The sequence below is a fragment of the Mobula hypostoma genome, chromosome 10 (assembly GCF_963921235.1).
Source record: "Mobula hypostoma chromosome 10, sMobHyp1.1, whole genome shotgun sequence".
Lineage (NCBI taxonomy): Eukaryota > Metazoa > Chordata > Chondrichthyes > Myliobatiformes > Myliobatidae > Mobula > Mobula hypostoma.
In genome coordinates, this window is record NC_086106.1 from 8891064 (window position 1) to 8914049 (window position 22986).

The following is a 22986-nucleotide window of genomic DNA, read 5'->3' on the forward strand; positions in this document are numbered from 1 at the left end:
GCTGATGCCATTCTGCCACCAGGCAGCGGGTGCTGAAGCGATACGAAAAAACGAACAGATACAATTGTTTAAATTGGAAGGAAATAGTGAGCCATGTAAATCCAGAGCAGATACTCTACCTTCAGTGATGTAGCATTTCTATTTCAGCCTCTTCCCGAATTTTCTGTAAATCAATGACTCAGACTAATAGCAAAAGTACGAGTGTGCTAAATCAACGAAAACAAAATCACAATAAACTACGATATCCTTGCTCTGGATTTGTTTCCACAGAGACAGACTCTCCGGTAAGATTCAACTTGAGAATGCTGCAACATCACAATTTAGTCAATCTCATGCTACTAATGTAGCGTAGAGTTTGTCAACCTAGTGTGGAATATCAAGGCATAAAATGTCTCACTGAATCCCGGCTTCGTCGTCGTCGTGGCTATCCCTCGAGGTCGAGGATGATGGTCTTCCTTCTGAAGAAGTGGCCCACAGACCGAAGACGCCTGGGTATGTATGTGTTTAACGTGTACTTGAAGTTGCACTCCAAGAAGCACGCGATAATTCACAAATCAATCAACTGATTCGAATGGCATGGAAACCACGACGATTGGAGCTGACAGATTTGTTGCAGCCTTCATTCGCCTTCACAGCCGATGAATTGGAAGTTACCCACTGAATACCCTGAACAACAAGGTTTATTTGTGATTTCCATTGTTTTATCTTTCAGTCACATTCATATACTAGTACGCACCAACGATATGCACACACACACACACACACACACACACACACACACTTACATGTAATCAGAAACAATGACTGACACACACTCACTCCCTCTCTCTTCCTCCATTCCAGCTAACTTGGTCGTGATTGTAATACTGTTGCGCAGACGATGCTGTCTCTCCAGATGTATCACTGCTTACTTACTGGCTATGTCGGTGACGGATCTCCTGGTCATTATCACCGGCGCAATATTAAACCGGATTGTTCCCATGAATTTCCCGTCAGGTTCTTTGACTATCATTCCGGCCTGCAAAGTGAATTTCGTAATAGGTTACGCCGCAAGAGACTGCTCCGTCTGGTTCACGGTGATGTTCACCTTTGATCGCTTCGTGGCCATTTGCTGCCAAACTATGAAAACAAAATATTGCACGGAGCGAACGGCGTCTATTGTGATCGGAACGGTCTGTGCACTAGGTTGTCTGAAAAATATATATATGTTTTTTTGTATTTGAACCACCGCATAAAACAGAACCCACACCGTGCATAATTGCGTCAACATTTTATACCTCGCCTGGCTGGATAGCATTTGACTGGCTAAAAAGCATCTTAAACCCTTGTCTGCCATTCGTTCTAATTTTGCTATTCAACTTTTTAACTATCATACACATTTTAGTGGCCATTAGAATTCGCAGGAGATTCCAAGGCGGCGGGAACGCTGCGAACCAAAGGGACCCGGAGACGGAAAGTCGCAGGAAGTCTTTCGTCCTGCTCATAAGTATCTCTGATATCTTCATCCTCCTGTGGCTTCTTGAACTGATAAACGTCCTGTACGTTCGCATTGCTGAATTCGCTTACTTCTCAGGTCCCAATAACAGTGACCCAATTTTCCCTTTGGAAGAAAGCAGATTCGCGCTTCAATTCCTGTGTTCCAGCGTGAACCCGTTTATTTACGGAGGGACACAGAGTAAGATTAGAGACGAGATACAGCTGGGCCTGAAATATCCACTGATTGTCATTAATAAATTAATCAAATAAAAGTATTTTATTAATTTAAAACAGTTTATGTTGCAAAGTGTCCTCATCTTCTTTCCTGTCTTCTCTCTTGCTCAGTTATAAATTCAAAATCAAAGTCAAGGTTGAGATTATTGAGCTCCATGCTCATATACATGTTTGGAAATGTGTATTCGCAGCAGCATCACCGACATGTAGCATGTAATTAATTAATTGTTCTTTGTCTATTGTCACATGTTCGAAAGCACAGAGTAGAACGTTTTTTTGCTTGTCATCATTCGATCCTTTTATTTCAACAATACGTTGAGGTTGTATAAGGAAACACAATAACAGAATGCTAAATATAGATATCACATTTACAGGTAAAAGTGCACTGCATGCCGACAAACTCACAAGCCCTCCCACACACAGGCATTGGCAAAGCATCAATCCTCCGCCTCCCCTCACCCCAATTGTTCTAGAGGAAAGAATGAGACTCCGCCACCCACCATGCAAGTAATGGCAAGGTCCCCAAAGAGATCATGATCTCGAGTCCATCAAAAACCACTGCTCATCCCAACAGTTTGACATCCTACAACTCTCTCTCTCACTAACAAGGGAGAGAGAACTATCGCTCCTTCCATAAGAAAGGGTGAACAAATAACCTGCTTGATGCCTCCCGAAGTTTAGCACTACGTCTCTGCTACTTGTCTCACAATCTTCCCGTAGCGCTCCACTCTTACAGTTCCCGCACTCCTTCTCTCCTGTAGATTTACAAATTCGCTTTCTGATTCACCTTGACAATCATATTACTGTGCAAGAGCCCCAGGCACCGTATATATTTATGCCTGAGGGGTTTGCCGTGTACTCTAAGTCATACCCTTGTTGAACTGTCCAAAGTGCATCTCTCCTCTCTTATCTACAGAATCACACCATCTACTTTAAATTAACACCTTTAGTCTGATATTGTGATCGCATACTGGACTATCCTATTCATGGGAACTTCCTCTCCGTGTCCACTCTATCATTTCTTTCATATGTGGTACATTTCAAAGGGATACTCCCTCATCCCTTTGGAGCCCATCGAGTACATCAAACGCTCTAACAGGGTAAAAAATTATTCCAGGGATATTTCTTGTCAAAATACTCCGGAACCTCTCCAGATCAGCACCCTGTTCCTTCGAAATGAGGCTGAAAATTGCCCACAGTGTTCTAAATACGGTCTAACCAACACATTATTAAACCACAGCAATCCATCTTTGTTTTTATATTACAGTCATCCTGAAACAAACAGGAGCAATGCTGTCGCGCTGATTCACCATTGCAAACAAAAATACATCGACACACATAAAAGTTGCTGGTGAACGCAGCAGGCCAGGCAGCATCTCTAGGAAGAGGTACAGTCGACGTTTCGGGCCGAGACCCTTAGTTAGGACTAACTGAAAGAAGAGCTAATAAGAGATTTGAAAGTGGGAGGGGAGGTGGAGATCCAAAATGATAGGAGAAGACAGGAGGAGGAGGGATGGAGCCAAGAGCTGGACAGTTGATCAGCAAAAGGGATATGGGAGGATCATGGGACCGGAGGCCTAGGGAGAAAGAAAGAGGAGTGGGAAAGCCCAGAGGATGGGCAAAGAGTATAGTGAGAAGGACAGAAGTTTCTTTTTAGATTCTAGACCTAACCAGTTCCCCTCTACCACCAGTCTTCTCCGTCTAGCGGAATTAGTCCTTACTCATAATAATTTGTCCTTTGGCTCCTCCCACTTCCTCAGAACTAAAGTTGTAGCCATGGGCACCCGTATGGGTCCCAGCTATGCCTGCCTTTTTGTTGGCTTTGTGGAACAATCTATGTTCCGTGCCTATTCTGGTATCTGTCCCCCACTTTTCCTTCGCTACATCGACGACTGCATTGGCGCTGCTTCCTGCACGCATGCAGAACTCGTTGACTTCATTAATTTTGCTTCCAACTTTCACCCTGCCCTCTAGTTTACTTGGACCATTTCCGACACCTCCCTCCCCTTCCAAGATCTTTCTGTCTCTATCTCTGGAGACAGTTTATCTGTTGATGTCTACCATAAGCCTACGGACTCTCACAGCTACCTGGACTATTCCTCTTCTCACCATGTCTCTTGCAAAAGTGCCATCCCTTTCTCGTAATTCCTCCATCTCCGCCGTATCTGCTCTCAGGATGAGGCTTTTCATTCCAAGACGAAGGACATGTCCTCCTTTTTTAAAGAAAGAGGTTTCCTTTCCTCTACCATGATCTCTGCCCTTCAAACGCATCTCTCCCATTTCACGCACATCTGCTCTCACCCCATCCTCTCGCCACCCCACTAGGAACTGGTCCTCACCTATCACCCTACCAGCCTCCGGGTCTAACATATAATTCTCCGTAACTTCCGCCACCTCCAACGGGATTCCACCACTAAGCACATCATTCCCTCCCCCCACTCTCTGCTTTCCACAGCAATCGCTCCCTACGCGACTCCCAAGTCCATTTGTCCCCACCAGCCCTCCCACCAATCTCCCTCCTGGCACTTATCCTTATAAGCGGAACAAGTGCTGCACTTGCCATTACACTTCCTCCTTCACTAGCATTCAGGGCCCCAGACAGGTCTTCCAGGTGAGGCGACATTTCACCTGTGAGTCGGCTGGGGTGATATAAGTCTAGGACCAGCCTATTGGCTCAGGGTGTCTGTCCCTCCAAGGGAGGAGTTGTAAAGTTTGATGGCCACAAGCAGGAATGACTTCCCATGACGCTCTGTGTTGCATCTCGGTTTAATGAGTCTCTGGCTGAATGTACTCCTGTGCCCACCCAGTACATTATGTAGTGGATGGGAGACATTATCCAAAGTGGCATGCAACTTGGACAGCATCCTCTTTTCAGACACCACCGTCAGAGAGTCCAGTTCCATCCCCACAACATCATTGGCCTTACGAATGAGTTTGTTGATTCTGTTGACGTCTGCTACCCTCAGCCTGCGGCCCCAGCACACAACAGCAAACATGATCACACTGCCCACCACAGACTCGTAGAACATCCTCAGCATCGTCCGGCAGATGTTAAAGGTCCTCAGTCTCCTCAGGAAACAGAGACGGCTCTGACCCTTCTTGTAGACAGCCTCAGTGTTCTTTGACCGGTTCAGTTTATTGTCAATTCGTATCCCCAGGTATTTGTAATCCTCCATCATGTCCACACTGACCCCCTGGATGGAAACAGAGGTCACCGGTGCCTTAGCTCTCCTCAGGTCTACCACCACATATTCAAACAAAACACTGCATCAAACTTTGGAAAAAATGTTAATACTCGCAACAATATTCTATGACTACACTATTTAGGAAATGTGAAACAGTTGAAGAACAAATGCACAGCATTAGTGTCGTGAAATAGCTCCAAAATATAGACACTCATAAATAGAAACATAATACTGAGTAATGAAATGAGAACATCGAATTGTCAGAAGAGATGAAGAAACAAGATTAAAACATTGCAGCCGGAATAGTCCACCTCATACTAAACACTACTAGAACAGTCCGCAAATTCCTAGCAATTGAGAAATGTGTGTGTTTGTTTTTGCTCCTATCCAAGGGTTTTATCACCTTCAGCTGAGAAAAACTAAAAATAAAAATCACACGTTTTGTCTACATGCATGATTGAAATCATACGCTTCTTTGTCATTTAATCTAAAACAACTAATTAATATAGTAGAACAACATTCTAAGAATGTAAACATGAACTTTGACCTAGATAAGTTCAGAAGATGAAACGCAGAGGAAGGTGAAATAGAGGTTTTGGAATACAAACCATTGCAGCACATTACATTACAAATAATGGATAAATATAAAGCATATCTACATCTGGGCTATCAGCAGGCAACTAAAATAGATCATAGGGCATTTAAGAGGCTGAGAAAATCCTAAGCAAGTACAAGGTCCACACAAGATACGATCAACGTTACAAAATCATTGTAGAATCTATAGATACTGTACACTATAACAAATATTTAGTGCATCCAAATCTAGACTAAATAGATACAGGAAAGGAGCTAGATGAATAAAACAGGGTTACCAGTTCAGGAAGAATGAAAAAGGCTTAATCTGTGACGAAAGTCCTTGACGAGTGTGGCCTGTACCCAATGCTGGGGTATTTGAAGTATGGATCGAGACACGGTATCAAACTAGATCGAGAACTGAGCACAAAAAGAAAAAAAAAACTCTAGATGAAAGCATTACAAGGGCTTAAGACTTAGCACCGAACCTCAGGTCAGATACTCTTGAAATACAATATTCTTGACGCGCAAAACATGATTGCCAATTAACGAGACCGTCCCTAACTCTTAAAGGAGCCGCTCCAGCAATCCACATTCCTCGTCGTTTCATCATCCAAATCTCGGAAGCCGGCGCGGTGCTGAGCGTCTCGTTAGATATATAGAACATTGAAACTAAATTCTACGGAACAAAATGTTAGCAGCCTTTGCACAAATATTGGTCTAATACTTGGTTTAAATTCTGGTATCTCTGATTAAGAAGGAAGCAGGATTAGAGAAGGGAAAATAATGCAGTCGTACAATTAAAGACATGAAAGCACACTAAGACACAGTGGATAAAATAAAAGTGGTTATAAGAAATATCTACGATCGAAAAAGTACCGGAACTAATAATATTAATAATAATTAGTATAAATATATACGAGTCTTTCTCCATCTTTGTTTTTACATGCCAACAATTTTCTCAAAATCCTGAAAAAGTACCTGAATTTTTGAGAAAAAAGTCAAATATATCCCTTACCTAAAACAAAAATCACAAATGATCCGTCGAAATATCGGCCCATCACTTGTTTAAAACTATAAATAAAATTCTAACATTATGCGTCTCGCAACTAATCACCGCTCACTTAGATAACAGATGAGCAAAAAAGATTTCGTAAGGGTATGAAAGAGTGCAAAGAAAAATTGACAATGGATGATGACAAATCAAGCCCGGTGGAAATGCAGAAAACGTTTATGTTCTTATGTTGTCTACCAGAAAACATTCTGTCCCACACTCATGGTTAACAGATTCTATATATATAATCTACACTCAATACTTGTGAATTTCCTGCAATATCGCAGGAAGCATCGCAGCACCACTATAATCACCCTCTCTAAAAACAACAACGAAGAAAAGACAACTTTATTAAAATTAGCAAAGGCAATTTCCAGGGCGACTCTATGAGCACACCATGCTTCAGTCCAGCTTTAAACCCGGTCCATAATGGACTGAAGAGGATGAAAATCGGGGATCAAATCCGAAACACCGAAACAATCTATATCTTCAAAAAAAAAGATACAGTGCTTTCCCGCCGTAATTAATGAATAAACTCCTCACTGGCTTCCAGCCGGGTCGTGCAGTCGATTTTAACAGACGTTTTGATGACAACTCTGCCAATTTCATCGGCGATGATGCTTCGGCACATCTAGTCCGGGTGTATTTATACAACAGGCGTCCTTTTCTCCCGATTGGTTAGTCACATCCAATCAAGTCTCTGCTGTCCCATCTTGATTTACATTGAATTGCATTTCTTACTTTGAGTGAGTCCTCCGTCAATATTAAAATTATTTTCGTTTAGTCTTATTTCAATGACTTCCCTCAACAGGGGGTCACAAATTCCATTGCTAGACACAGTGGCTTTATGCTGTCGAGGTGAATCCTATAGCATTCTGAATGCAATCTTGTGTTATCGCCGATTTCTGCTGTTAACCCAAATGGATGCACTTTCTGAGCTGCTGGAAGCGGGTTTACACCGTGCGTCATGACTAGCCGATATACGGTGCTCTGCATTCACTGGAGGTTCGGTAAGCGCCAGCCGTCCTGAGTAGATGGTCATCTTCCACCCGCATAACCTGTGATTTGAACTTCCTTGTACGAACGTAGATTTGTGGATGATATTAAACCGAGATTTGTTTAGCATCCTTGCGATTCCACCAGAAACGGTGGAAATATGGGGCAGACAGATATATTAGGCTGGTTCCTCCTCGTTTTCAGGTTTTCTTGTTTCTCCGTCGGCTCTTCTAAGGACTCGATTGATTGCTTTCAACTTCCAACCATTCTCTAGAAACGTCGTGCACAATGGCCTCATTTCCTCGTGGAGATTCTCCGGGTCAAAAATAGTTTTTGCATCCGCACAGGAACTACAAGATGATGGGAGTCTAAGTCTAACAACGGTACTATGAATGAGTTCACGTTTGCAAATAGATATTTTTGTAAGGCCAGTCAAAAAGTGCATCACCGTTATCTCGTCTATTCGGTGTAAATGTGTGAAATAGTTTCGCAGCATTATCACGTCACAGAAACCGGTGTACCGCTGCAATTATTCTTAAGTTTAGAAATGCAGCTGTAATGTAGAATTGCTATCATTGTTAGCACCTTGCTGCACATTTTGCCGATTATGGATTATTTTTGAAACTAAATCCTAGCTGTCTGTTGAATTTTTAATGCCAAAAATGGAAACAGTATTACACAATGTGTCGAATTATTCATCAAAATATTTATTGGCATCACCTGCTTTCAGCTGCGTATTTCAATTTATTTATTTAGAATGAATAACAGTGATACCTTCCTTATATTCTCCCGGGCGACTGATATTGGGTATAAATATAACTGACAGTGATAACGCTACAAGTGATACTTTAAATTCTGAAGCAATGCATACGCCTCCAAAAATCTTGGCATTGATTATTTACTATCCCATCATTGCTGTCATTGGCATTATTGGTAAAGTATTGATATTGATTATCTATTTGCCAAATGTTGTGAAAAGTCTTGCTTCTGATGTTTTTAGAGCTATTGTTGGTTTCTGTCATTGTAGATTATGAAACATTTGCTATTTTCCCACTCTCATTAATACACTTTAATTCTTGTAGCAATTTGAATGTACCATTTTAATTGAAAGTTTATCATTTTCAATGTTATTTCTTTATAGTCTTTTTTATCTCAGTTAGTTGCAGAGATTTGTTTTCTATAAAGCTTGCAACCTTCAATGGTTGTGATACTTATTGTATCATCTATTCTCAGTTGGAAGGGAAGCACCCAAGTGATATACCTGCAATTTCAATCCTTATGACATTATTTATGAACAGTTTCAATCAAGATTTTGATACAAATCCACATTAGCAGCTCAAGTTAGGCTGTGGAGAGTCAAGGAAAAATAAACATGAGGTATTGAAATACTCGGAAACGGAGTATGCAGTCAGTACAGGATGATTATTTGATGTGTAAATTTTGCATATACCATTCGCCTTACATCGCTGTAACTAGGACTTACTTGCACTGAAAAAGTGCAAATGGTTTTCAAAGGACTCTGTGATAGCCAGTTTCCGATATGAGGGAAGACTGAGTAAATGAGTTTATTTATCCATGAGCTGAAAGAGCTGAGAGGATGTGGAAGGGAGTCTAAAAAGGATAGATATTTGGAAATTGTTCTCCATATAGCATTATCAGGTAAAGCCAGATGGTTTAGATTTGGTGCCAAGGAGAACAGCTTTAGAATGGATCTGAGAAAGATAGTTTTCAGATTGAGGTTGGTTGGAGTTTGGAACAACCTGAGAGGGTGGTAGTGGCAGGCACACTGACGGCATTTAATAAATATGGAGTTGTGCAGTAGAATTGCCACGACAGAGAAATCTAAAAAAAAAGAATATGATTGGGTACAGGGCACTATTGATCGGTCTGAACTTGGTGGAATGACGTGTCAATTTTCAACCTGTACAACTCGAATTCCCTGCGCTGTTCTTCTTCACTGAATTTCATGGTTTGGATTTAATAGTAGCATTACTTTATTTTTGCCAGAAGGACCGAGATACGTGTTTATCACGTCTCTTCTAAATGCACCCATTAACATGGCCTTCACATCTCTTCGTGTAAACGCATTCTACAGAGTGACCATACTATGGCTAAGTAATTTTCTCCTCATCTGTTTCAAAGAGACTCCAATTTATTTGTTAGGTGTACTTCAGATACTAAGATTTACTGCTGGTTTAATCATCGTCAATATGTCCACTCAATCCAGACTTTTCAGTATCAGATAGGTTTAAATGAGACCACCCCAATGAACCAATCCTACTTAACTCATTAGAGCACAGGCTCAGAGACATTAAACACACTTCACAGGATCTTCCCTGGATCACATCCCGTGCCAGCTCATAATCTTATTTTTTTGCAGCTCCTGAAATTACTTCTAATTTGCAATATAAGAACTGACCAACGAGATATAAAGCTTCAGCAAAGCAGCCTTATTTTTATATCCCATATCTTTTAAAATGAGCCATAATATTGCATTTACATTCTTTTCTACCCTCTCAACCTGAAAGTTAAACTTGAAGGAATCGTGCACGAAGAATCGCAATTCCCTTTGCAGAGCGGATTTTGATTTTTTTTCCAAATTTAGAAAATATCTTACAGCGTTATTCTTTCTACCGAATTGCACAACTCCGCACTTCACTGAACTGTATTCCATCTGCCCAAACTCCTAACCCGCGAAGTCCCTCTGCACGCACTGCAACTCAAGTTATTCTTCCAGCAATCTTGGCAGCATCTTCAAACTTGGTCACCATGCAAAATTCCAGTTCATTCATGAATAAAGTGCAATGTTACGGTCCCAACACTGATCTCTATCAGTTGCAGCCTATTTGAAAAGGAACAGTTATCCGCACTCTGACTATTGCTATTCCGCCAATCCTTTATGGGTGCAAATAATGTTTCAAACAGGATGGTCTGAGATTTTGTTGAGTAGCCTTAACTAGAGCATTGTCAAATGTCTTTTGAGAATCAAAACAAATAGCGTCCACTGAATTTCCATTGTCTAACCCACTTGTTACGTTCTTAAAGAATTCTAACTGATTTTCCAGGCAAGTTCTCCCCTTAGAGAAACTATGCTGAGTTTATTGAATTTTATAAAGTACTTCCAAGTGCTCCGAAATACCATGTTCAATAATGGACTCCGTCAGGTATAAGATTGTAAAAATAGGGAAGGGCATAGATTGTGGAGGTTCTAGTTGTTTTTTTTCCCAATCATCCGAGGCCACAGGAGAGCGTGGTGGGTGGATATCAAAAGGAGATCCGATTCCATTTATTAAATTGGAAGGAAACGGTGAACCATGTAATTCCAGAGCAGGTAGTCGATATCCTGTGATGTGACGATTGTGCTTCAGATTCTTCCCTTCTGTTATGTGGAATAAATTTAGTGATTCAAACAAATGACAAAATAACAACAGTGTTAAATCAGTGAAAGAAATAACAATAAAACGTGGTATTCTTACTGATTCTAGATTCATGTCCTCAGAGGTCAACTCCTCGTAATATTCAAAGTGAAGAATGTTGCCAAATCTCAATGCAATCAATGACATGATTCTAATGTTGCATACAGGTGGTCAGCTCAGTGTGATGTGCCAAAGCATAAAATGTCGCACGGATTATCGGCTACAACAAAGTTATTTGTTAATTACTTTACTTTACGTACACATACTGATTGGCACGAAACACAAGTACACATTTTGGAGAGGAAATTGGAGCAGCCAAAGGTTCTGGTAAATATTGGTACAAAAGACATAGGAAGGAAAAGCAAAGAGGTCCTGAAAAGAGATTTTAGAGATGTAGGTATAACACTGATAAGAAGGACCACCAGGGTAGTAATTTTTGGATTACCGCCTGTGGCAAGCGAGGGTAGACACAGGATGATTTGGCAGATAAATGCGTGGCTGAGAATCTGGTGATGATTGAGATCTCTTCTGGGGAGCTGTGACCTGTTCAAAATTGACGGGTTGCAGCTAAACCCGCGGAGGGACCAATATTCTCGCGGGCAGGTTTGTTAGAACGGTTGGGGAGGGTTTAAACTAATTTGGCAGGGACTTAGGATAGGACGATGATAGAAAAGTAAAGATAGCGTGCAGTTAGACTGTCAGAAAGGACAGGCTGGTGATTGGATATTGTCGCAACCAGCAGAGTGAGTGTCAGTATATTAGGGATGGAAAATCAAAAAGGGTAGCAAATACGGTACGAGAGGTGTTGTATCTCAATGTGCTGTGTATGGGAAATAAGGTGGATGATCTTGTTGCACGATGACAAATTGCCAGGTATGATGTTGTGGCCATTGCTGACTTGCGGCTGAAGGATGGTTGCAGTTGGGAGCTGAATGTCCAAGGTTACAAGTTGTATCAGAGGGATAGGAAGGTAGGCAGAGGGGGAGGCGTGGCTCTACTGGTAATGAATGGCATTTAGTCAGTAGAAAGATGTGACAGAGGAACGGAAGATGTTGAAACCTTCTGGGTTGAGTTAAGAAACTGCAAGGGTAAAAGGATCCTAATGGTGGTTATATATATAGGCTTCCAACAGTGGCTTGGAGCTGGAAGGCAGATTACAACAGGAAATATTAAAGGCGTGTCAAAAGGCCAATTTTACGATAGTCCTCGGAGATTTTATTATGCTGGTCGATTGGGAAAATTAGGTTGGTAATGGATCTCAAGAGAGTAAGTTTGTTGAATGCCTAAGAAATGGAACTTCACAGGAGTTTGTCGTTCAGCCTGCCAGGTAATCACCACTACTGGTTTGGGTATTATGTAACGAACCGGAGGCGATTAGGGAGCTTAAGGTAAAAGAAACCTTAGCAATCAGTGATCATAATATGATTGAGTTCAACTTAAAATTTAATACAGAGAAAGTAAAGTAGCTGTATTTCAGTGGAGTAAGCGAAAATACAGTGGTATGAGAGGGGCGTTGGCCAAAGTAAATTGGAAGGAGCTCCTTGCAGGGTTGTCAGCAGAACAGAAATGGCGGGCGCTTCTGGAGAAAATGAGGAAAGTGCCGGACATGTGTATTCCAAAAATGAAGACATACTCAAATTGCAAAATAGTACAACCGTGGCTGACAAGGGAAGTCAAAGCTAATGTCAAATCAAAAGAGAGGGCATAAAACAAAGCATAAATTACTGGGAAGATAGAGAATTGGGAAGTTTTTAAAAACCTACAGAAAGCAACTAAAAAAACATTGGAAGGGAAAGGTGAAATATGAAAATAAGTTAGTAAATATTATCAAAGTGGATAGTATGTAAAAATAAAAGAGGGATGAGAGTGGATATAGGACTGCTAGAAAATGAGGCAGGAGAAATAATAACGGAGGACAAGGGGATGGCTGATGAACTAAATGTGTATTTGCATCAGTCCTCACTGCGAAAGACACTAGCAGCACGTTTGATGTTACAGTGTGTGAAGGATGAGTAGGGAATGCAGTTACTTTTGCACGGGAGAAGATGCTCAAAAAGATGAAAAGTACATAAGTCACCCAGACCAGATGATCTGTACTCTAGGGTTCTGAAAGAGGTATCATTAGAGATTGTTGCAACAGTAGAAATGATCTTTCAAAAATTGGATTGTCGCATAGTGCCAGAAGACTAGAAAAATGCAAATGTCACTCCACTCTTCAGGAAAGGAGGAAGACAGAAGTAAGGAAATTATAGACTGGTTAGCTTGTTATCAGTGTTTAAGAAATATTAGTCAATTGTTAAGGACGATGTTGATGGGCTACTTGGTGACACAGGACAAGACAGGACAAAGTCAGATTAGTTTCCTTAAGGGAAAATCATGCCTGACGAACCTGCTAGAATTTTTTGAGGATAGCTGAAGGGGATGTTATGGATACTGCATATTTGGACTTTTAGAAGGCCTTTGACAAGGTGCCACACGTGAGGCTGCTTACCAAGTTACGTGCCCGTGGTGTTTACTAACATGGTTAGAGCACTGGCTGATTGGAAGGAGGCAGCGAGTGGAAATAAATTACCCATGTCAGGTTGGTTGCCATTGACTGGCAGTGTTCCGCAGGGCTCGGTGTTGGGGTGTATTTAAATGATTTAGATGATGAAATGGATGGCATTGTTGGTAGGTTTGTAGATGATACGGAGATCGGTGGAGGCCCAGGTAGTGTTAAGGAAAGAAGTCGGATGCAGAGGGACTTAGACAGAGTGACAAATGTAATGTTGGAAAATGCATGGTTATGCACTTTGCTAGTCGGAATAAACGTGCAGACTATTTTCTAAACTAGTAGAAGGTCAAAGGGACGTGGGGGTCCTTGCGCAGAACACCCTAAACGTTAACGTACAGGTTGAGTCGATGGTGAGGAAGGCAAATTCAGTGTTACTATGCATTTCAAGAGATCTGGAATAGAAGAGAAGGGATGTGATGCTGAGGCTTTATAAGGCACTGGTGAGGCTTCGTGTTGAGTATTACATACAGTTTCTGGCTCCTCATCTTCGAAGAAATGTGATCCAATTGGAAAGGGTCCAGAAGAGGTACACCAGGATAAGTCTAGGAATAAAAGCGTTATCATACGGGGAACGTTTGATGGCTCAGGGTCTGTACTTGCTGGAATTCAGAAGGATGGGGTGGGAGGGCGGAATCACATTGAAACCTTTCGAATGTTGAAAGGCCCAGAGAATGTACTTGTGGAAAGAATGTTTCCCATGGTGGAAGAGTCCACGAGAGGGCACAAGCTCAGGATAGAGGGGCGTCCATTCAAAGCAGAGATGCGGAGAAATTTCTTCAACCAGAGGGTCGTGGAATTTGTTGCCACGTGCAACAGTGGAGGCCGGGTCGTTGGGTGTATTTAAGGCAGAGATTGTTAGGTTGTTGATTGGACATGGCATCTAAGATTACTCAGAGAGGTCCGGGAAATGGGGTTCAGGGGAGGGAAAAAGGAACCAAATGGCCTATTTCTGCTCCTATGTCTTATGGACTTATGGTCTTCTGGTTATGTGAAAAAACTCAGTGATTCAAACCAATAACTCAAGAACAATTGTGTTAAATCAATGAAAATTAAACACATTTAAAAACACGGTGTTCTTGAGAAGAATGTTGCAACACCACAATGCAGTCAATCTCATGCTTCTAACGTAGCGTGCAGATTTTGTGACTTGACAAAGCATAAAATGTCGCACTGTATGCTGGCAACAATAAAGTCTATCTGAGATTTTCATTACTATAAAGTTTGTGGCAAATACAAAGACTGATAAGCCCCAAGCATAAGGACAGTGCCGTCAGTAAATATGAACGCAAACCTGTCCAATCACTTACACTCCACACAAATACAATGATCACACCGCACACACACAGACGCACATCCAAATACACACATAGGCAAATGCGACTCACAGAGCCACATAGACAGACATCAGACATATACAGTTATGTGTGAGTGTCACATTTAAAGACTTCTCAGCCCTTAAACCGTGTCAGCCATTCGTTCTAATTTTGCTGTTCAACCTCCTGACTGTCAGGCACATCAGACTCTTAAACCAGCCACATATAAGAACACAAAATGTCCTTGACTGCAAGTGTCCTGTTATATGCCAGCAGACACCACACATTCACAATGCACAGCATCATAACACTCATATAGCAAAACACAGCACACACGCACACACATACAGACACAGACACACACACACACTACAAATACCTTTATCACACCACCCACACACAAACACAAAAATCACACTCCAATTGTCACGTGGGCGAACACACACATACACACACTCACGAACCACACATACACCACACACACACACACACACACATACACCACACACACACACACACACACACACACACACACACACACACGAACACACAGCACACACAAAATCGCTGACACACACTAACTCCCTCTGTGTTCCTCGATTCCAGCTAATTTGGCCGTGATTGTAATACTGTTGCGCAGACGATGCGGTCTCTCCAGATGTATCACTGTTTACTTGCTGTCGATGGCGGTGACGGATCTCCTGGTCATTATTGTGGGCGTGATATTAAACCGGATAATTCCAATGAATTTTCCCTCAGGTTTTTTGACTAACATTCCGGGCTGCAAAGTGAAATTCGTGCTAGGCTACGCCGCCAGGGACTGCTCCGTCTGGGTGACGGTGATGTTCACCTTTGACCGCTTTGTGGCTATTTGCTGCCAAACATTGAAAACAAAATATTGCACGGAACGAACGGCGTCTATTGTGATCGGAACAGTCTGTCTAGTCGGCTATCTGAAGAACATATATTTGGTTTTTATATATGAACCTGCACATGAAACAAACCCCACACCGTGTGTAATTATGTCAACATATTATACTTCGCCTGCATGGATAGCATTTGCCTGGATGGAAAGCATTTTAAACCCTTGTCTCCCTTTCGTTCTAATTTTGTTATTCAACTTTCTAACTATGAGACATATTGTAGTAGCCATTAGAATCCGCGGGAGACTCCGGGGCGGCGGGAACAGTGAGACCCAGAGCGGTCCGGAAACGGACAGTCGAAGGAAGTCTATCGTCCTCCTCCTAAGTAGCTCCGGTATCTTCATCCTCTTGTGGCTCTTTGAACTGATAACCTTCCTCTACTTTCGCATTGCTGACTTCGCTTACTTCTCAGGTTCTAATATCAGTGACTTAATTTTTCCTCTGCAAGAAAGCGCGTTCGCTTTACAATTCCTGTGTTCCTGCGTGAACCCGTTCATTTATGGAGGGACGCAGAGTAGAATCAGAGATGAGATAATGCTGGGGCTGAAATATCCTCTGACTCTAATTAATAAATTAATAGCATAATCATTTTGGCCTGGTCGAGCAGATCATGTCGCAAAACACCCTCACCTTGCTTTCTGTCATCTCGCTTGCTCAGCTATAAAGTCAAAATCAATGGAGATTATTGATGTATGCACAAGTGCATACTTGCAGCAGTATCGCAGACATAGACCAGCGATTTAACAAACTGTATTTACTTTGGCCATGTCTGAATGTACATTGCAAAGCCTTATTTTGCATGCCACCTTAAGATCATGTAATTTCAGTGATACATTGAGGTTGCACAAGGGAATACAATAACAGAATGCAGAATAAGTGCATTTTAGGTCGTCAAATGCAATGTGTGCCTTATGAGAGGTAAATGATAACCCAAGAATTAATATTTATTCTATAAGAGTCTCTTCAGGAGTGTGATAACATCGAGATAGAGGTATTCCTTCAGCTTTTGTTACGTCCAGCAGATTTTTGCATCTTCTGACCAATGGAAGGAGGGAGAAGAGATGTTGTCTGGGTCCGTGGAGTTTCCGACTGTGTTGTCTACTTTTCCGATGCAACGTGGTATCGGTACTTGGGGATGGCCTTCTTGATGTGCTGAGCTGTGTCCACAACTCTCCGAAGATTTACTGTTGCATTCAGGGGCGGAGTATTTATAACAGTCAGTGAGTATCAAAGTGACATGGCAAATTTCGTTCGCCTCCTGTGAAAATTAACATCACAGTGCACTTTCAAGTTTGTAACGTCCAAATGGCTGTTTACTCCAACGAGCTGGAAGCTTTCAACCCTTCCATCATCAGCACTATTACTGTACACTAGAGTAATGCACCACTACCATCACCACCCAGTTCGTGAGCTCAGAAATCAGCTTCTACTTTTGCTGACAATAGAAAACTTTGACAACAAAAGTATAATGTAGCAACTCATTAATGTACCAGAAAGAGCAGAATTTGAATAAATCCCTGTCTATTTTAGTGAAAAGTTGTCGAAAATATCTCCGTGTTCCCGTACTGAGGTAGTGAAGGAAGTGGTTGGCGACATTTGATGAAAAATGTTACCTCTGTTATTTCCTCTGTAAATAGATGCTTATTATTACGAGTCCTCTAGTGGTAACAGTATTATCTACTCTCTGATCATCAATAAAGCAAGGGACACTTTAATACTGCGTGCTTAACTCCCTGCTCTGCTCTCTATAAATAGGAGACTGTGTGACTAAGCACAGTTCCATAAACATTACTTGGTCGAATCAAAGGTGCTGATCAGTTAGTTTATCGGAGAGAGAGAAATGATAATTGGTTGAGGGGTGCTGCAGTGACATCATCCCACTCAATACCAGTAAAAATATAGAGTTCATAATTGATTTCAGAAAGGGGAACGAGAGAGAATTTGCAAATGTCTACATTGGGGTATCAGCAGAAGAGAGTGTCATCAGCTTTAATTTCGGATAACAAAAGATTGGTTTGCAGGTTCAGCAGGCTATTGAGAAGCAAATAGAATATTGACCTTCCTTGCTAGATGGATTGAATTGAGGAGCACGGAGGTTATGCTCCAACTATAGAGTGTTCTGGTGAGTCCGCATCTGGAGTACTGAGTGCAGTTCTGGTCTGCGTCAATTGAGGAAGTATGTACTGGCTTTAGAGGCGGTGCGGAGGAGGTTGAAAAAGTTGATTTCACCTGACACTGTCGTCTATGGAATTCAGAAGAATGAGAGAAGATCTCATATAAACATAAAGAATTGTGTAAAGCACGGATAGGATAGAGGCAGAAAAGTTGTTTCCACTGGTAGGTGAGATTGGAACTTGGCGATACAGGCCTAGTATTCGGGGGAGTAAATTTAGGACGGGGATAGGAGGAACTGTTTTTTCCCAAAGAGTGGTGAATCTGTGTAATCGTCTGCCCATTTAAGCAGTAGAATCTACTTCAATAAATATATTTAAGACAAGGGTGGATAGATTTTGTATAGCAGGGGAATTAAGGTTTACGGGGAAAAGGCAGGTAGGTGGAGTTGAGTACATGGTCAGATCAGCCATGAACCTATTGAATAGCGGTGCAGGCTCGACAGGCCAGATGGCCTACTCCTGCTCCAATTTCTTGTGACACATCGGTTCAGCTGTTTCAGGCCTTGCCATAGAGACAATCACAAAGAAAGAGTGCCAGTATCATAACTTCTATGGAAGCTTGTCACCAAATGCTTTAACAGACTTCTTCTCTGAAACTGAAACTTTAGCTGACATTATCTCGAGAGCGTGAAATTCAAAGCGCAAATGCAAATATTCCAAATATTAGAATCTACCGAGAATAGTGGACTCTGCGCAACATATAATCCGCGTATACAACTCGAATTTAGAAAGGTTTTCCACACAATCCCACTTGCGAGATTGCGAGGTGTGTGAAGAGAACCGGCCACTTGGCATTAATGATGAGGTAAGATTTTGGATTAGACATTAATTTCAGGGAAAGGCCAGATGATCAGAGATGATGTTTGTTTCGCTGACTGGGGATTGTGAGTAGTGGTGTGCCACAGTGATGAAAGCTGTTCCCATTGCAGCAAAGATGGTTTTGTAGTGAGTGCTAGCAGTACTAACACACTTCAAAATAACAAACCACGACAGGGTCACAAAACAAGAGAGGGCAGATATTATAGTACGACAAGGCAGCAGGGTAACTGATGGCGGGAGCAACTGAGTGAGGTTGGCTGTTTCGATCATCAAACAAGGACTGTGGATGAGAAGTGAGGTTAAATGGGTTTACGAGGGCTGCAAGCGATATCTGAAATGGGTGGCAGCTGGACGGAGACTGGGACGTGCCCGCCAGTAGAGGCCTGTTTCTCCACCCCTCTCTCGCCCCCATGGTCATCCGATGGCGCAGAACACTCCAGATAGGTCGGGTGGAACTCCTCGATCAGGAATGGATCCAAAATGAATGTTTGCCAAGATTCCTACTCCTTTTCCTGGTCGAGGAGATATTGCACACCATGTCCATGACGACGTGAATCCATGAACCGGCCAACCATGTAGACTGGACCGCGTTCCACTATCCTTCCTTCCGGGAATGCAGTCTTTCGTGTGTTGACTGGTCCATGGACAACGGACTTGAAGAAGTGCACATCGGATAATCCTGTGGGGCAATGGCAGCCGCATACGGTACATAAATGGACTGATGCGTTGGGTAATTTTAAAGGGGCCAGTGAAAGGGACGAAAGGGACGAGAGCGCAGTTAACAGTTAGGCTGAACTGCCGTGCCCCTTTCCAAGCATTCCGGCATCGGTGAACAGTGCCCTGGTGGACAAGGCCTCCAGCGATAGCTCCACCCCGTGGAACAAGAGGGGTTGGTACCTATGAAACACTTCTAAGTGTAATATACCTCTGCCAGAGGAAGTGTGTATGTTATGGGACCATTAGGCCGAGAGCAGATACTTCTTCCATATGGAAGGATAACAGGCAGCGAAGCTTCGCAGAGAAGTCTCCAATTCTCAGACGACTGTTTCTGACAGAACGTTGATCTGCGGTTGATAACGAGAGAATTAACTGATTCTGATGCGATGAAGGCAGCAGACTGTTCTCCAGAAGCCGACGACGCTTTCTGGGCCGCGGTCCGTCACAATGTCCTAAGGGAAACCGTGGAGACGAAATGCACTGCCCATAAAACGTATTCACCGCCAACTTCCCACTTGGAAGTTTCATTGTTTTATTGTTCTACATTGGATTTAATTTGGCGTTTTGACTTATATTTGTAATTAATTTATATCACTGTAAAGATCTGTTTTCATTTGGACATGAAAGAGGCTCTTCAGTTGATCAGTATCAAAATAGCCAAATTAAATCCGCTGGGATTCAATGTTGTGAAACAATAAAACATTAAAACTTCCAAGGGGGTGGGGAGGTGTGAGTTCAAGAAGGCCCAGAGCTGCCTCCATTGCCTGAGGAGACTGAGGGCGACTGACGTCCTTTGGAGTATGCATACCTCGCGTTCAAAAGCATTATCAGACTGTTGCGGCCAGTACGATCTTCTATGTGGTGGACTGTGGCATAGCATCAGCACAGATGATATCAACGGTCTCGATAAACTGAGTCCAAAGGCTGGCTCTGTTTTAGAAGTCAAATTGGACATAGTTGACTCTGCGGTAGAACACAGGTCAGCAGGTCACTCGCTATTTGATGTTTACACAAACAATAAACTCCTGAATTTGCAATCAGTTCCGTGGGCAATGAAAGCCAACACCAATATTTCTGCCACCCTAGAATCAGATTATCTATACCAACAACAGCTACTATCTGCTGTGTCTCGATAGTCCTGACAGTCTTCACACTCGCTCCAATTTATCTTTGTGATCAAACATGTTTATTGCACCAACAGCGATTCATTCATTTATTGGTTACACAAGAATTTCGATAAAAAATTATTTCAATCCTTAAACTGGTTCAACTATTTTCTGTCACTCCTTCTAATAATAGATATTATGGTAGTTTTCCAACATTTAATGTCACGTTTCACGATCGCCATACTGGGCCGAAATGCAGATCGACAGCGAATTATATATAGTGGTGATCGCTGCACTGACTCAGCTCAATTGTGGCAGTTGGCAGCCTCAGTCACAGTAAGGACTGCCATCAACTCAACCCAAGGAGTGCAGGAACTGCAGATTCCCCATGAAAAAAAACACAAAAAAAAGAGGTTAAACATAGGAATACGAACTGAACATCAGAAAGAAGACTGAGCGACACCGTGAGACAAATCATTCCTGGAAAACTCAATGACTCCACGAAAGAATGAAAAAGAGTCCTCTTTGAATTATCGTAGGCTGCAGAGAACCCGTGCCAGCCACAATTTGCTTGACAGGGATAAACGAAAACACAAGGGTGTAATAGCACTAGTTAAGATAACAATTAGTTATCAAACAAGAAGCCGAAAACCACAACGCTCCACGCAAGCCGTGGAGGCTGGCAGGTTCATGCCATTTAAATCTTCAACACTTATTCACCTTCTGCTTTATTTCTTCTAATTTCTAGTTAATCTCACATTTAGCGCACTTCTCCTAACTTCGCTCAGAAACAAAAATCTGAAGAGCCTGTACATGTTTATTGAAAAAATCTTACGTCCATGCTACCATGTTCGGTGGACCAATGGTGGCTATCACCAATTAAATCAACCCGAGAAAACTGCCCTTGGTTTTCCTAACAAATCAAATGGAGACACGATTACATATTATCGACAATTGGTCAGGACTACAATAATTGAGCACTTTAGCTTTAAGCTGCCTACTTCAGGAAATACAATATGCATCAAAGGTTCTGAAAGTAGCTTCGAAGGTTCTGAAAGTCGCTTCAAAGGTTGACAGGCTGATGAGGAAGTCATGACACAGATCTGCTTACTTGAGTTGTGCCACTGAGTTCAAGGGAACGGTTGTCACATATGGCTAGGTAATACAAAATTGAGGGGAATAGATATGATGAATGCAAACAGGCTGCACCACTAACTTTGGATGAGGCTACAACTAAGGGTTATAGATTTAATGTGATAGATGAAATATTGAAGAGCAATCTGAGATGGAACATTTTTTTTCACTGAGAGAGTGGTTAGAGTCCGAAACAAGCTGACAACGGATGTGCATGATGTCGGATGAACTTCAACATTGAAAAGAAGTTTGAAACGGACATGAATGGACGGAGTGTGGAGTGCTATGGTCCAGGTACCGGTCGCTGGACTAAGCAGAATAACTATGTAGCAAAGACGAGTTGGGACAAAAGTCCGATTTCTGTACTGCAGCGCTGTATGACATGTGAGTTTGTGGTGGAGAGGAAGTCACTAAACAAACTGTTATCCATTGTGAACAATCTGGCACATTCTCTCCGTGACCTACTGAATAAGCAGCGGAGCATCTTCTGAAACAGACTATTTCAGCTCCGCTGTCACAGGGATCATTACAGAACATCATTCTTACCAAAAGCTAAAAGCATACACAACACTTCATCTCTGTATAACAGGTGAGCGCATTTTAGAAGTAGTGATCAGAACTCTATCTCCTTTACCACAGTGCCGATGAGGGAAGGAGCAGGCGCTTTTTGAAAATATTTAATGAATGGGTCAATGAAAATATGATGCTGTTAGGCAGAAACTTGGAAACATAAATTGGAAGCAGCTGTTCTCTGGAAAATGCACGTCAGAAATGTGCCAAATGCTCACAAAACAGAATCATTTCCTTCAGGGAAATACCTGCCTGAGAAACCTGTTGGAATTATTGAAGAGATTACAAGTAGGATAGATAAAGGGGATGTAGTGGATGTTATATTTGAACTTTCAGAACGCCTTTGACAAGGTACCACACATGAAGTTGCTTAACAAGTTAAGAGCTAACGGTATTACAGAAAAATTACAAACATGGTTAGAGCATTGGCTGATTAGTTGGAGGCAGCAAATGGGAATGAAAGTATCCTTTTCTGGTTGGCTGCCAGTGGTGTTCCGCAGGGGTGGGTGTTGGGACTACTTCTTTTTATGCTCTATATAAATAATTTAGATGATGGAATATATGTATTTGTTTCCAGATTTGCAGATGATACGAAGATTGGTGGAAGGTCGGGTAAGGTTTATGAAACAGGTATGATGCAGAAGGACTTAGACGTATTAGGAGAATGGGCAGGGAAGTGGCAAATTAAATACAATGTTGGAAAATTCAGGATAATCCACTTCGGTAGCAGAAATAAATGTGC